The sequence below is a fragment of the Mobula birostris genome, chromosome 3 (genome assembly GCF_030028105.1).
Source record: "Mobula birostris isolate sMobBir1 chromosome 3, sMobBir1.hap1, whole genome shotgun sequence".
Classification (NCBI taxonomy): domain Eukaryota; kingdom Metazoa; phylum Chordata; class Chondrichthyes; order Myliobatiformes; family Myliobatidae; genus Mobula; species Mobula birostris.
This window is the reverse complement of record NC_092372.1, coordinates 136413048-136428336: the sequence shown is the minus strand read 5'-3', so window position 1 is coordinate 136428336 and position 15289 is coordinate 136413048.

Here is a 15289-nt window from a genome sequence, read left to right as displayed (position 1 = left end):
TCTAACTCTGAGTCTTAGTTGCTTTCTTCACTGTCAGATGAGAGAACTCTGAAATGCATGATATATGTTGAACGGGATCTCAACAAGCTGTGTCCTGAGTATTTGGCTCCAAACAGCTTCAGAGTGAGAGCACTAAGTGTTGGTATCATGTCAGGATCATGCAATTACAATAGGGAAGTTATTAGGAAGAGATTAGAAAGATTGTAGATGTCAATGTTTTCAACCGTGGTTCGTGGTGAATGGCAGAGAGGCAGGAGCAGTGTCCATCATGATATCTAACAAATTTAATATTATTTATTTCCTTGAAATTTCTTGTAACATGTTTTGCTAATTTCTGTATAAATTCTGGTATATGTGGAAGTATAATTTCTTCGTGTTCTCCCTAGGTGGTTTGCCGATAAGCATAATTTATGGGGCTTTCAAAAATGGAAACTAATCAATATACTTATCTATGGCAATGTCTCTGTCTTAAGATAATTAATAATTCTTCCTCATTTAATGGTAACCTGTCTAACTTCTGGTAAAAACTACCAGTTTTACCCTATCAGAGGCATCCATGCTCTCCTACACTCCTCACGGCTTAATAAGCTTCTTTTGTTTCTTTCCCAGTTCTGATAAATGTTCCTTGATTTGAAACATCAAATCTCCTTCCCTATGCACAGTTGCTGCTTGACTTGCTGTATATCAACAGCAATACTTGCTAGTATTTCATATTTTCACCATCTGCATTTTTAGAAAAAGTTTCATTTACGTCTGTTTTCTGATAGGGAGGGAATTAAATCTTCTGTAAATAGTTCTCCAGAGTCAGAATCAGAAACAGAAACAGATTCATTATCACTGATATTTATCATGCTTTTTTTCGTTTTTCAGGAGCAGTACAGTGTAAGACATAAAAATTATTATAAGTTACAAAATTAAATCATGCAGAAGAATAATGAGTTAGCATTCATGGGTTCATAGTCCGTTCAGAAATCTGATAGTGTAGGGGAAAAAACTGTTCCTAAAATGTTTGAGTATGGGTCTCCAGGCTCCAATATATCCTCTCAGAAATCCTTCATAAGAGCAAGTGGAAATCTTCTATGAAGATTTTCCTTAAGGCTAAATAACTTTACTGAGAAATGACCATACTTTATATGTCTGTTTTCAGTGTTAATACTGTGTATGTTACAAGCAGATCACTAAGCATATTCTATTTACTTTGACCAATATTTGCAACAATATGGTTAAAATCAATCTTAATTACACTTAGAACATCTTTACTTAGTAAAATAAAAGGTTCAATGACTCAAAGGTCCAAAGGTTCATTCTATTATCCAAGTATGTATACAGAATATAACTCTGAGATTTGTCTTCTCCAGATAGCCATAAAATATAGAAAGCCATAGAAGTAGTTGAAACAAAGACATCAATAACCCCTGCCTGAAAAGAAAAAGAAACAAAAACTTGCAAATCTCAAAACTCCCCAACTCCTAAAACTAACAGATCACCCAAATGGAAAAACAACAAGAACATCAATCCCCAACCCTCACACCAGCTCGCCAAGAAACTGGACAATGCGTATATTTACTTTGGAACCCTATTTTCTACAAACTCTATTTTCTTTTGGCTGATGGTCAGTCAGAAGTTATCTCTACTTATCTCCCAATATGTTTGTAATACATCTGGGTTTTGAAACAGAATTATTTACGCATTTCAATATGTTCTTCATTGTTACCTTAATGAAGTGCATGCCAGAATGATTAGTAAAATGAAAAAAATATTTTATTGAGTATAATAAAAGTAACCTTAATATTCAATTACATTTATAATTTACATTCCAGCAAAAGATAACTTGCTGTAAGTTTTACCACTGATTAGGTAGCATTTGTGCAAAGTGAAACAGAGATAATATTTTGGGTCAAAAATACTTGATCAAGAATTGGGAATGAGTGGAAGTAAGTTAGTTTGAATTTGCAGGGAGGGTGGTGGTGGAATGGTTAGGACAAAGGGGATATCTCTAATAAGGGTGAACCAGGGTTGTTCTGGGGAAAAGTTGTAAATGAGATAATCTAATCAATGGGTTAATGGAAACAAGTAGAGAGAGAATGTGGTAGTTTGTTTACAAAATCTGCAAAATGAGGGCAATTAGAGAGTGAGAACACAGAAAAGCGAATGTAAGAGTTATGAAACACAGCTTTGAAGGATGTACGCAGCAGATTCAGCTGTTCGACGGTGAGAGAAAAACTGAGCCAATATCACATATGGATGATCTGGCCTTTCTGATTCAGACAGAGAAAGTGAGTTACTTGAAATTGTAGAATTCAACCCTGAGTCCAAAGTTGAGCAGCGTAACCAGATGAAGCATAAAGCATAGAACAGTACAACACCAGGCAGGCCATTCAGCCCATGGTATTGTGCTGATCTCGATGCCAATTTATTCTAAATGTCCTCCTTCTGTGTATCATCTATTCCATTTATATTCATGTGACTATCTAAAAGCCTCTTAAACTCTACCTACAACTACCTCTGGGAACATATTCCAGGCACCCACCACGCTACGTAAAAGACTTGCTGCATTAAGATTCTTTCCTTTAACCTTAAACACATGTCCTCTGGTGTGTAACATTTCTACCTGGGGAAGAGATCTGGAACATCTAATTTACCTATGCCTCTAATAACAAAAAGCAAACTCTCTCAGATTTCCCCTCCTGTCTGATGCTCTGGAGAGAACAACACAACTTTATCCAAACTTCTGTTATCGTTCATGCCCTGTCATCCAGGCAACCTCCTGGTAAAACTCCTCTGCATCCTGTCCAGTCTCCACATTCTATCATGGGACAACCAGAACTACACGTAATACTCCAAGTGTGATCTGATTAAAGACTTATACAGCTGCAGCATGACCTCCTTTCTCTTATATTCAACATTGAAGACAAGCATGCTATACCCTCAGTGGCTACTTTATTAGATATCTCTTGTATCGATTGAAGCAACCACTGTGTGTATTCGTTATAAATGTGATTAAGTCACAGGAGGAACTGGAGATGTTGTAAATATGAAAGTTTTTATTCATCCCAGCAAACAGACATTCTCTTGGAGACTCTCTTGGTAGGGTCTCACAAAGATAAAAATACATCACGTTTTTATACCCTTAAGATCAAAGGAATCAGTAGGTGATTCAATACAATTTCAATAGTTACAATGACATTGCTTACATTAATACTGTGGGTTCAGAATGCTTCCTTTGAATTGCATACTTACAGTGGAATACAGCTCTGACTGTTAAAATACCTTCTCTAGGAAATACTAATTCACACAGTTAGCCTAAAAACCTCTGGGGACAGAGAGCAAGGCGCCCATGATTAGTGTTTTGAGGGCTGAATCTCACAATTATTGATAGATTAGCAATTTGATGTACTCAGTCTTGTCTGAAAACTTCCTTGAATATGTTTATTATGGTGCAAGTAATTTAGCCTGGATTAATGTAAGGCAGTTTATATAACCCCATTGTCTCAATGCTTGACTGATGCATATGTGAACAATCAAGGTGACCACTTTGCAGATCATTTCTAAGCAGTCAGACCCCTGCTGTGGGTCAGTAGCCTGTGCTCTGTTAGATGACACTGTTTATTTGCAAAACTGTCCTTGTTACTTCTAACTGATGATTGCTTGAACTTTACATTAGGACCAGAAAACAGATTCACTTTTGAACTAATACCTGATATACACGTAATTCCATAACTCCTCAATAATCCCCAACATTCTCCTGCAGCTGTAGCCCATCCACTTCAAGGTTTGATGTGTTGTGCATTCAGAGATACTCTTCTGCACACCACTGTTATATTGCCTGATTATTTGAGTTACTGTCACCTTCCTGTCAGCTTGAACCAGACACTCAAACCACCCCATCTAGCACCAACAATCATTCTACAGTCAAAGTCACTTCGAATATACTTCCTTCCTATTCTGATGTTTGGCCTGAGCAATAGCTGCGCCTCTTGACCATGTCTGCATGACATTCTGCATGGAGTTACTGCAATATGATTGACTGATAAGATATTTGCATTATCGAGCAGGTGTACAGGTATACCAATGTCTGTTTGTACAGGTGTACAGGTGTACCAATGTCTGTTTGTATAGGTATACCTAATAAAGTGGCTACTGAGTGTACATCTTCTTTACCACCTTTTCCACTTACACCGTCGCTTTCAGTGCGCTATGGATTTGGACCCCAAGATCCATCTGAATTTCAACTGTAATGGAATGGTCTACCATTAACTGACCATTTTCTTCTTCCATTTGACTTCTCAAAGTGTAACTTCTCACACATGCCCAGATTAAACTCCATCTGCCATTTCTCTGCCCATGTCTGCTAATGATCCATATCCAGCTGTAGTCTTTGTTATTCCTTTACACTCTTTGTAGTCCTCCAATCTTGGTGTCATCTGCAAACTCGCTAATCCACCCATCTACATTTTCATCTAAAAATTGATACATATGTAATACCCTGGGAATGGATTCACTGCTAACATAATGGTCTTTCTGTAGAAGCCATGTTTGGGTTATGGTTAGAGATAATGGGTGCTTTGAAATGTGAGCTGCGTCCTTTGTTTGGCGGGAGATGAATAGAGAAGATGCTGGAGAGAGCTGGTCAGAGGATTCGACCTGGTGGGAGACCATGATTCAAGGGAGCAAGGTGTTGAGATCAACTGAGAATCGGTGAATATAAATTATGGGAAGAGTTGAGCTCCAACTTGTGCACATTTGACTGTATAATTATAATGCACCCTTTTTGTTTTTTTCTTTCCTTTCTTTACTAAACCTTTAGTCAAGTTAAAATTCATAAATATAATTCCTTTAATCTTTTGCAGTGTGCTGTCTGTTATTTCTTGGCACTGAGTTATAACAGGGTAGCAAATTACACAGCATCTACACAACTGAGGTTCGAGTTGGGAGAGTCATCTCAATCTCAAAGGTTTGGTGGGACTGAAGTGTGTGTTCCCTTGACTTATGCAGTCAAGAAAACCAGCAGGGTTTCACGTATTAATGAAAACAGATCTCTCAGCACCAATCTTTGCAGAGCACTCCTGACCATGTACTTAGATCTTGAATAACAGCCATCCACCCCTTACTCCCTGCCCTCCATGGGCAAACAAGTTCTGAACCCAACCTTGAAATTTACACTGGAACTGACACATCTTTATCTTCTGAATCGTTCTACCATAAGGAACCTCATCAAATACTTTTCTTAAGTCCACGTGGACAACATTCACTGCCTTAACCTCAGCAAGCTCCATTATTGCTGCCTTGAAAAATTCAGTCAAGTTCGTAAGACATGATCTGCTCTGCACAAAGCCATGCTGACTAGCCCTTAAGGGCATTCCTTTCTAAATGTGCAAAACAACCTATCACTCAGTATCCTCTCCAATAGCTTCCCTACCACTAATGTAAGGCTCACAGGTCTATAATGACCTGAATTACCCTATTTCCTTTTTCCACCCAAGACACAGCATTCATTTCACTCCTGATCTCTGAGACCTTGCCTGTTGCTAATAAGGACACAAAGCTTTTTGTCCAAGCCCCAACAATCTTCTCACTTGCTTATTTCAATATTCTGGGATAGATGTCATCAGGCCCTAGAGACTTATCCACCTTAATGCTTTTCAGGAGACCCAGCAATACCTCCACCTTAATCTTAATATGTCCCTGCAAATTAACCTGCCCCACTCTGCTTTCACTATCCTTCAAATCCTTCTCCTCAGTTAATACCAACAGTATTTGCGAAGTATTCATTTGGCACCTCAGCCATTTGTTCTGACTTCTAGTACAAATTCCCTCCTTTATCCTTGAAATAACCTATTCACTTCTTAGTTATCCTATTTTTCTTAATATAATATGAAGTGCCTTGGGATTATCCTTGACCTTACTTGCCAAGTGCATTTCATGGCCCCTTTTGGCCTCCCTAATTGCCTACTTGAATACTTTCCTGATATCTTTATATTCAACAAAGACCCAGGTCCAGTTTGATTTTAGCTTTCTAAGCTTTACGTATGATTTTTTTTTCCATTCTGCCTAAATTTAGGATCTCTCACGTCATCCAATGTTCCCTTTGCTTATCATCCTTGACCTTGCTCCTTACAGGAATATGCCGATTCTGAACTGTTATTAAATGTTCTTTCAAACAACTCCCACATATCAGATGTGAACTTGTCTGTCAGCAGCTGCTCTCAATCAACACCCCTTAGCTCCTGCCTCATCACGTCATAATTTGCCCTCTCCTAATTAATACCTTTCCATAAAATCCAGTTTAAATCTCATTCATTACTATCCTAAAGCATCATGAGCTGTGGTCACTATTCCACAAACGTTCACCCACTATCAGATCTGTCACCAGACCTAAGTCATTTCCCAAAACCAGCTCCAGTTTGCTTTCTCTTGCAGTTGTACTCTCCACATACTGTTTCAAGCATCCCTCTTGGATGAATTCCACTCCACTTAAGCTTCTTGTAATAAAGAAATTAAAGACTTCACTGTGACCACCCTGCTATTTCTGCACATCTCAGTAATCTATCTACATATCTGCTTCTCTGCTTCTTGGTGGTGATTAGGGTCCTGTGTATAATCTCATCAATGTTTCTGACCCTTCTTATTGTCATAAGGAGGGTGTTGATGGCAGACCCAAATGCAAGACACAGACACTGTAGCACTAGGGACAGGACTAGGTTTGTCGAGAAAGCAAGGGAAGAAATGACGCTGGACATTGACACAGGCCCTGGACGAGACTAGGATTCAGGGCCTGGGCTAGGACTTGGGCTGGAAGCATGGGACCCGGTTGTGGAACTAGGAACAAGGAGCCTGGACGAGGAACTTGGAACTCTGGAACCAGAGTCTGGACAAGGACCCGGAACCTGGGTCTTGACTCGGAACTGGAACCCAGGTCTAGGCTAGGATTCGGGACTAGGATCTTGGCAAAGGCAGAATGTGGCTACAGGACAGGATGAGGTACCGCAGCACAGGATGAGGAATCTCCAGCACTGGGCTGGGCGAGGAAACGGATCTAGATGAGGACACGAAGCTCAGATTTGGACAGGGCTGGAACACGGCGCCTGGACTTGGTCTTGAAACACAGGAACACAGAGCCTTAGACATGGACTGGACGCTCAGAGCCTTGGACGTGGACTGGACAAGGTACTCCAGGGCAGGATATAGCTCTTGGACTAGGTTTGGCTCAGCTTTTGGACTTGGCTTAGTTAGGCTCTTAGGTACAGAGCCGGGACTCCTCCTTGGAGCACAGTGCTGGGACCCTTTCTTGGACGCAGTGCCAGGACCCTTTCTTGGACGCAGGGCCGGGACCCTTTCTTGGACGGAGGGCCGGGACCCTTTCTTGGACGCAGGGCCGGGACCCTTTCTAGGATGCAGGGCCGGGATGACTCCCGAGGATTTGGATGGGGATAATCCAGCACAGGACAAGGAATCTCCAGCACTGGGCTGGGCGAGGTACTCCTGGGCTGGGCAAGGCACATAGACTGGAAGAGGCACATGGATTGGAAGAAGACATGAAGCCTTGACTTGGACAGGACCGGAACACAGCACCTGGAACTTGGAACACAGGAACACAGAACACACAGCCAGGACCCCTCCTTGGGAACAGGACTTAGGTCCGGGGCTTTACACAGAGTCAGGACCCCTCCTTGGGAACAAGACCTAGGGCCGGGACCTCTTCTTTGACATGGACACTAAATACGGGGACACGAGATAGTTCCAAACTCAACGATAGATAGTTCCTTATCTTGGCATGGCAAGTCTCCAGTCTCGCTCCGGCGGTTGAACTTGACGGGGATGCAGGCAAGGCTTCAGGAGGAAGGGGAAGGGTACAGTCCAGCCAACAATCCCTGGTTTGCAGAGGTATTTATATGCCAGACCGAAATGAGAATCAGGTGCCTCAATTAAGGCACCTGACAGACCAAGGGAGAAAACAGGAAAACCCGGAACAAGGATCAATGGACCGGACCATGAACCGGAATGCGGACTTCACAGACCAGACCATGACACTGATTTCTGAGCTTCGTGCAAATTGCCTTGTAAATGGGTCCTCCAGTGTGTCCTCTTTGAGTACTGCTGAGCTTGGCATTTATCCTTATCAGTAGTACAATCCCCCCAAACTTTGTACCATGTCTATAATAATGAAAACCAGGAATATTGTGCTGCCAGCCCTGCCTCCCAATTATCCAGATGCTATAATGGAAGATGAAGTGCTGTTCCTCAAGCTTTTACTGGCCTCGTTGTAACAGTACAGCAGATTTCAGAGCTGGAGTGGGATGGATTAAAATGAAGGATAACAGGCAGCTCAGGACTGACCCTGTGCACCAAACCCAGGGGTGATCTGCAAAGTGATCACCCAATTAGCCTTTGGTATATTGAGGAGACCACATTGATAACATTGAATGCAATGTACTGGACTGGAAGAGCTGAGTCACTACTTTGACTGTAGGATCCCTACATTATCGATAGGGAAGAGGTGAAAGGACAGGTCGTACATCTCTCATTTCACAGCTTTTAGGTCTCAGCCTTTCAATGATAGTTCCTTTATTCCCCATTTCCCTGTACCTTAATTCCTCTCCCCCTGAGGTTTTGATCTGAAACATTTTCTGTTTCTCTCTTAGCAGATGCTTCCTGACCTGCTGAATATTTCAACATTTTCTGCTTTTCCTTTGGTTTCCATTAAATGCCATGTTTTGACTTTTATTTAGTTTCACTACCTTTCCTACCTGTGAGAAAATGAGTTTCACTTTAACAGAGAACTAGCGCTCCACTTGATTATGTGATCTGTTTTACTTTATTATCTACAGGTTAAAATAACTCTCACGTTATCACACAGCATCATTTAATACTTAACGGCTATGCTTGCAACAATCCATACTGCACTTTTTGACTTTGCTCCAGAAAAACAATGACTTATTTCCTTTCAGGTCCTGGTCTGTAGCTCCTTTTCATCCTTTGTCTCCTTTGGCACTTTACTAAAGAACAGTTTTGTTTTCTTTTGTTTGATCAAGAACTCAAGAGCTTCCTCAGCTTAGAGAGCAATGCTCCCGTGTGTAACTTGCCCTTCCACTTCTTCTGACGTCTGTTCTTTTCAGCTTCACCCTTTATTGTAATTTATTGTGGATTTTGACACTCTGATTTCTGACCCTGAAATTCTAACCAACTCTCAGAGATAGCAACACTTCATCCCCTTGTGCCTTTACTTCAAAATGTTCAAACTCAATGTGTCACTGAAATTTTCTTTAGCCTTTGTATGCACTTCCTCTACCAGGTAGGGTGGTTCCCTTGCACCATGGATTATTTCTCCCAGCTACTGAATTCTTACCATGTCTGAACCTCTCCTTCCAGGTACCTCTTGAACTATTCATTTGCCTCCATGATATTCACAATGTCAATTTCTCTACTCCATTCATTTGCTCTAACCTTGTGCATTTAGAGCACTTTCCCTTTCAAATCTAAGACTGACAATGAAATTGAAACTGTTACTATGTATGATGCCTTTAATATCTACAGCCTCTATTTTCTAGACAACGAATGCCAGCGGACTTTCTGTCTATCTCCCTATGAACCCACTGGCAGATAACAAAGCTAGAGATATCATAAGACCAGAAGACATAGGAGAAGAATTAGGACATCCAGCCTGCTAAATCTGCTGTGCCATTCCATCATGGCTGATCTATTATCACTCTCAACCGCATTCTCTGGCCATCTCCCATAACCTTTGATACCCTTAACATTAAAATTTCTTTCAAATATGCCCAGTAATCTGGCCTCCATAACCACCAGTGGCAACGAATTCCACAGATTCATCACCCCCAGCTTAAGAAATCCTTCTCATCTCTGTTCTTAAGGGATGTCCTTCTATTCTGAGGCTGTGCCCTCTGTTCTGAGATTCCCCCACTATAGGAAACAATCTCTCCACATCCACTCTACCTAGGCCTTTCAATATTCCATAGGTTTCAATGATCTCACCGCCCCCATCATTTTTCTAATCTCCAGTGAGTACAAGCCCAAGCAATCATACTGTGGTGCTAGAAAGTTTGTGAACCCTATAGAATTTACTTTATTTCTGCATAAACATGACTTAAAATGTGATCAGATCTTCACATATGTCAAAAACTAGATAAAGAGAACCTAATTAAATAAATAACATAAAGAAACATTTGTGCACCTCTGGAATAATGCTTTCTAGAAAAGCTACTTGGAGCCAGGTGTTCTGATCAATGAGATGAGATTGGAGGTGTGGATTGTAGAGGTGCCCTGCCCGATAAAAAAGACACACGAAGTCAGGTTACTGACAGAGCCTGCTCTTCTCAAGAAAGATCTGTTTACGTACACCATGTCTTGATCAAAACAGCTTTCAGAGAACCTTAGAAGAAGAATTGTAGAAGCGCATGAAGCTGGAAAAGGCTACAAAAGCATTTCTAAGGACCTGAGAATTCCTCAGTCCACAGTAAGAGAAAATGTCTACAAATGAAGGAAACCCAGTACTGTTGCTACTCTCCCCTGGAGTGGCTGCCCTGCAAAGATCACACCAAGAGCACAACATGCAATGCTGAAGGAAATGAAAAAGAACCCAAGGGTAACAACAAAGGACCTGCAGAAATCTCTAGAACTTGTTAAAGTCTCTGATCATGTGTCCACTATAAGATAAACACTGAACAAGAATGGTGTTCATGGAAGGACACTATGGAGGAATCCACTGCTCTTCAAAAAAAGCATTGCTGCATGTCTCAAGTTTGCAAAAGATAGCTTGGATATTCTACAACATTTCTGGGACAATGTTCTGTGGACAGATGAGACTAAAGTTGAACTTTTTGGTACAAATACACATTGCTATGTTTGGAGGAAAAAAGGCACTGCACACCAATACTAAAACCTCATCTCAACTGTGAAGCAAGGTGGAAGGAGCATCATGGTTTGGGGCTGCCTTGCTGCATCAAAGCTTGGACAGTTTGCAATCTTTGAGGGAACAATGAATTCAAAATTGTATCAAGACACTTTATAGGAGAATGTCAAGGTAGCAGTCTGTCAGCTAAAGCTTAATAGAAGTTGGATAATGCAACAAGACCACGATCCGAAAGACAAGAGTAAACCCACAAGAGAATGGTTTAAAAAGAAGAAAATTTGTGTTTTGGAATGGCCGAGTCAAAGTCACAACCCTATAGAAATGCTGTAGAAGGACCTGAAGTAAGCAGTTCATGCAAGAAAGCCCACCAACATACCATAGTTGAAGCAGTTTTATAAGAAGGAATGGCCTAAAATTCCTCCAAGCCAATGCGCAGGACTGATCAACAGTTACTGGAAATGTTTGGCTAAAGTTATTGCCGTACAAGGGAGTCACATCAGTTACTGAAAGGAAAGGTTCACGTACTTTTTCTAACAAATACATGTAATATTGGATAATTTTTCTCAATAAATAAATGAACAAATATAATGTTTTGTGTTATTTATTTAATTGGGTTACCTTTATCTAGTTTTAGGACTTATGTGAAGATCTGGAAGCGCTGGAGCCAATGTGGGAGAGAACAGAGCCGCAGTGAGCACATTGGAAGCCATGCTGGGTTGGGGCCTAGTCCCGTCCATCAGTGCTGCTCTCCAGTGTTTCTTCCTAGGAAGACAAGCTGGATTGCCTGTGGCTGACCCAGTGCAAGACAAGCTGATTTGCCTTCATCTGCTGAACCACAGCAAGATGAGGAACTGTTGGGTACTTATTCTTGCAGAAGTGTGGCTCCAGGACAACAATACAATTGATGCCCCTTCAGTCTGCAGGCCATACCACTCAGGGCTTGTGTTATTTTTATTTTTGACTGTATGTGCCTTCATAACTGTATGTGCTGTCTGTGACTATATGTACTATGTTTTGGATCTTGGCTCCAGAGGAACACTGATTTGTTTAGCTGTATTAATGGGTATGGTTAAAGGGCAATTAAACTAACGTTATCTTGAACTTGAACTTCTGAACATTTCCCTCAACATTGGCTCTTTGGCAAAATTCCAGAATTCCTAAGAGTTTGGCTAATATAGCTATATAATATAACTATGAATTAAATAACATTAACTGCATTACTCTGAAGTTTTGGCTGCCTATTTTAATTTTCCTGATTTTCAACATTAAGTTTTCCATAATTCTACTTTCCTAAAACTCTGCCAATTTTGTTCTTTACTCTTAAAAAACTGGGCTAGGAATATGTTTCTGCCTGTTTTGAATTGAGAATTATAAATGTACTAGAAGGGCACACGAAGAAAACAGATGCCTGAGGCTAAACCAATATTGGGCAGATGGTTACTTCAGCATATCCCAGTGAACTGTGGATATCAATAATTTGAAAAGGGCTAATCTGAATTACCACATGCATCATTGTTCTTCATTAAGCTCTCAAGTAGGACTTCTGTTCCCTTCAGATTCAGATTAAGATCAGTTCAAATATCAATCATCATCATCATCATCATCAGGTGCCGTGTAAAGTTTGAACTTTGACTGTCATGGCCCACACACTCCTGTTCGGGTCAAATGGATCAAGTCATAGTTATTCATTTCCAGTTCTCTGGCTGCTGGCTCTATCATCGTTTGTCTTTGTCTTCCTCTTGCTTTCTTCCCTTCAATCTTTCCCATAATTACCGTGCATTCTAAATCCTCTTTCTTAATCATATGTCCAATGCAGTATACGTTTCATCCATGATATTCTTTGCATCCTCCTCAAAAGCCACATCTCTGCTGCTTCAATTCGTTTCTTCATGTTACTAGATATTGTCCAACATTCTGAGCCATATAACATAACTAGATAAACGTTAACATTTAGTACTCTGAGGCGGATTGTCATGCCTAGTTTAGTATTGGTCAGTATACTCTTCATTCTCGTAAAGGTATCTTTATCCATCCCTATTCTTCTTTTGATGTCCATGTCGCACCTGCCATTTGATGTCACCCAGCTTCCTAAGTAGCAAAAGTTCTGTAATTGTTTTATGTCTTCCCCGTCTATTCTCAGCCTGAAGATAGGATTCCCCTTCTTTTTGGATATCACCATACATTCTGTCTTTTTGCAATTGATAGATAGATCCATTTTTGCACTTTCTTCAACAACTATATCAATTAAATTTTGTAGTTCTTCCTCCGTACTTGCAATTAACACAGTGTCATCCACATATCTGAAATTATTGATGTCTTCATTGCCAACTTTGATTCCCAAGATGTCTCTTATTTTTTGTAATATCGTTTCACTGTACACATCAGATAAATCAGGGGAGAAAACAGACCCTTGTCTAATGCTTCTCTTGATTTTCATAAACTGACTCACTTCTCCATCTATTCTTACAGCAGCAGTTTGTTCCCAGTACAGATTTCTGATTAGACGGAGGTCTTTCGAATCTAGATCTAGAGTTTCCTGTAACATTTCAAATAACTTATTGTGCTTCACTTTATCAAATGCTTTTGTGTAGTTGATAAAACAAACAAACAAACCTTTTTGCACTTGAATAGCTCGTTCTGATAGTATCCTTAACATCAATATTGCATTTCTTGTACCTTTGTCTTTCACAAAACCACATTGTTCTTTACCTGTTTCAGCTTGTATCTTACTTTTAGCTTTTGTCATCAAAATTCTTAGAAATATCTTGGTGATATCTCATTAAACTTATGGTCCTATGTCCTCTTAGGAAGAGTGACAAATACTGATTTTTTTCATCTCTTCTGGTATTATTCCAGTCTCATAAATGTCATTGATTAAATCAATAAGTTTTTCAATTCCATAATCTTCAAGGGCAATAATTTGTTCTATTACTAATTCATCAGGACCTGCTGCCTTTTCTTTCTTCATCTTATTTATTGCATTACGAACTACAGATTTTAAAATACTTGGACCTTCAATGTTTTTCTTAATTTCTGTTTTTTTGCCTCGATCATCTTCAAACAATTCCTGAATATACTCAGTCCATCTGTTCATAATCTCATCTTTTTCCATGATAATGGTACCGTCCTTTGCTTTCAAACATCCACCTGAAGATCAGAAGAGCTTTTTACCAGTGATATTCTTGATTTGTTGATGTAACCTTTTGGATCAGTAATAGGGATTCTTTCTATTTGCTCACATTCCTGGTTTAACCATTCTTCTTTTGCTTTTTGACATAAGTTTTTAACTTTTTTTATCTAAGGACTTATATTCTATAGGATTTGCTTTCTTCCGTTTCCTTTCTTCCGTTAGATTTTTGATTTCATCTGTCATCCATTTATTCCTTGTGCTTTATTCTTTTTTAGGAATCAGTGACTTTGCTGATTCTACCAAGGCATCCTTTAGAGAGTTAAACTTCATTTCTACGTGGTTGCTATCATCTTCAACAGGTTCTATTTCTAGACTTACTTCATTGTAAATTTTTGTCTTAAGTTTTCTTCTTTAATTAATTGTAAGTAGTCAAGGGATTATTCAGGTTTTTGCTTCTTTAGTTTTTTAAGTTTTACTTTTACATAACATACTACTGGGTTATGGTCACTATTACAGTCTGTATCTGGACATGTTTTGCATTGAGTCACTGAGTTTCTAAATCTTTGGTTTATAGTGGTAAAGTCAATTTGATTTCTCATGTTATCACCTGGACTCTTCCAGGTCCACAAGCATCTTGGATGGTTTTTAAAGCAGGTATTCATAATGACCTGATCATTCATCTTGCACCATTCTACCCATTTCGCACCTCTTTCATTTCTTTCCCCTAGTCCAAATTTCCCTAATGTATTTACATCAGCACCTTGTCCTACTTTAGCATTTAGATCTCCCATGACAATAACAATATCTTGAGATTTACATTGTCACGTGATCAGCAACAATCAATATATCAATCGAATTGAGGCAGGTTTTATAAAAACAATCAAACATTTATTAGAACTCTGCTCAATATAAAAAAATAAACAAGCAAAAATCTTAACTGGAAGTAAACTGTTATGCGGCCATTTAACAAACTGCCGCTCAGTAGTAGTACTTAAAGCGATAAATGCCAAAACAGTTCTTAAAGTGGTAAATTCAAACACAGTTCTTAGAATGGTAAATTTGAAAGTCCAAAAGATTTATACAGTCAATTAGGAGAGACGACATCACGCCAATCCCAGCCGGATCCCGCCTTGTCCGCAGGATTCACAACAATGGAAATAAAATGGTTTAAAGGCACTGACCTTTCCCTCTGGATACTAGATACTGCACAGCCTTTTCTGCCTCCTTTAGCAGAGGCTATCTCATGCAGATCACTCCTTCTTGAACGAATTCAATAATGGTCAATTCTC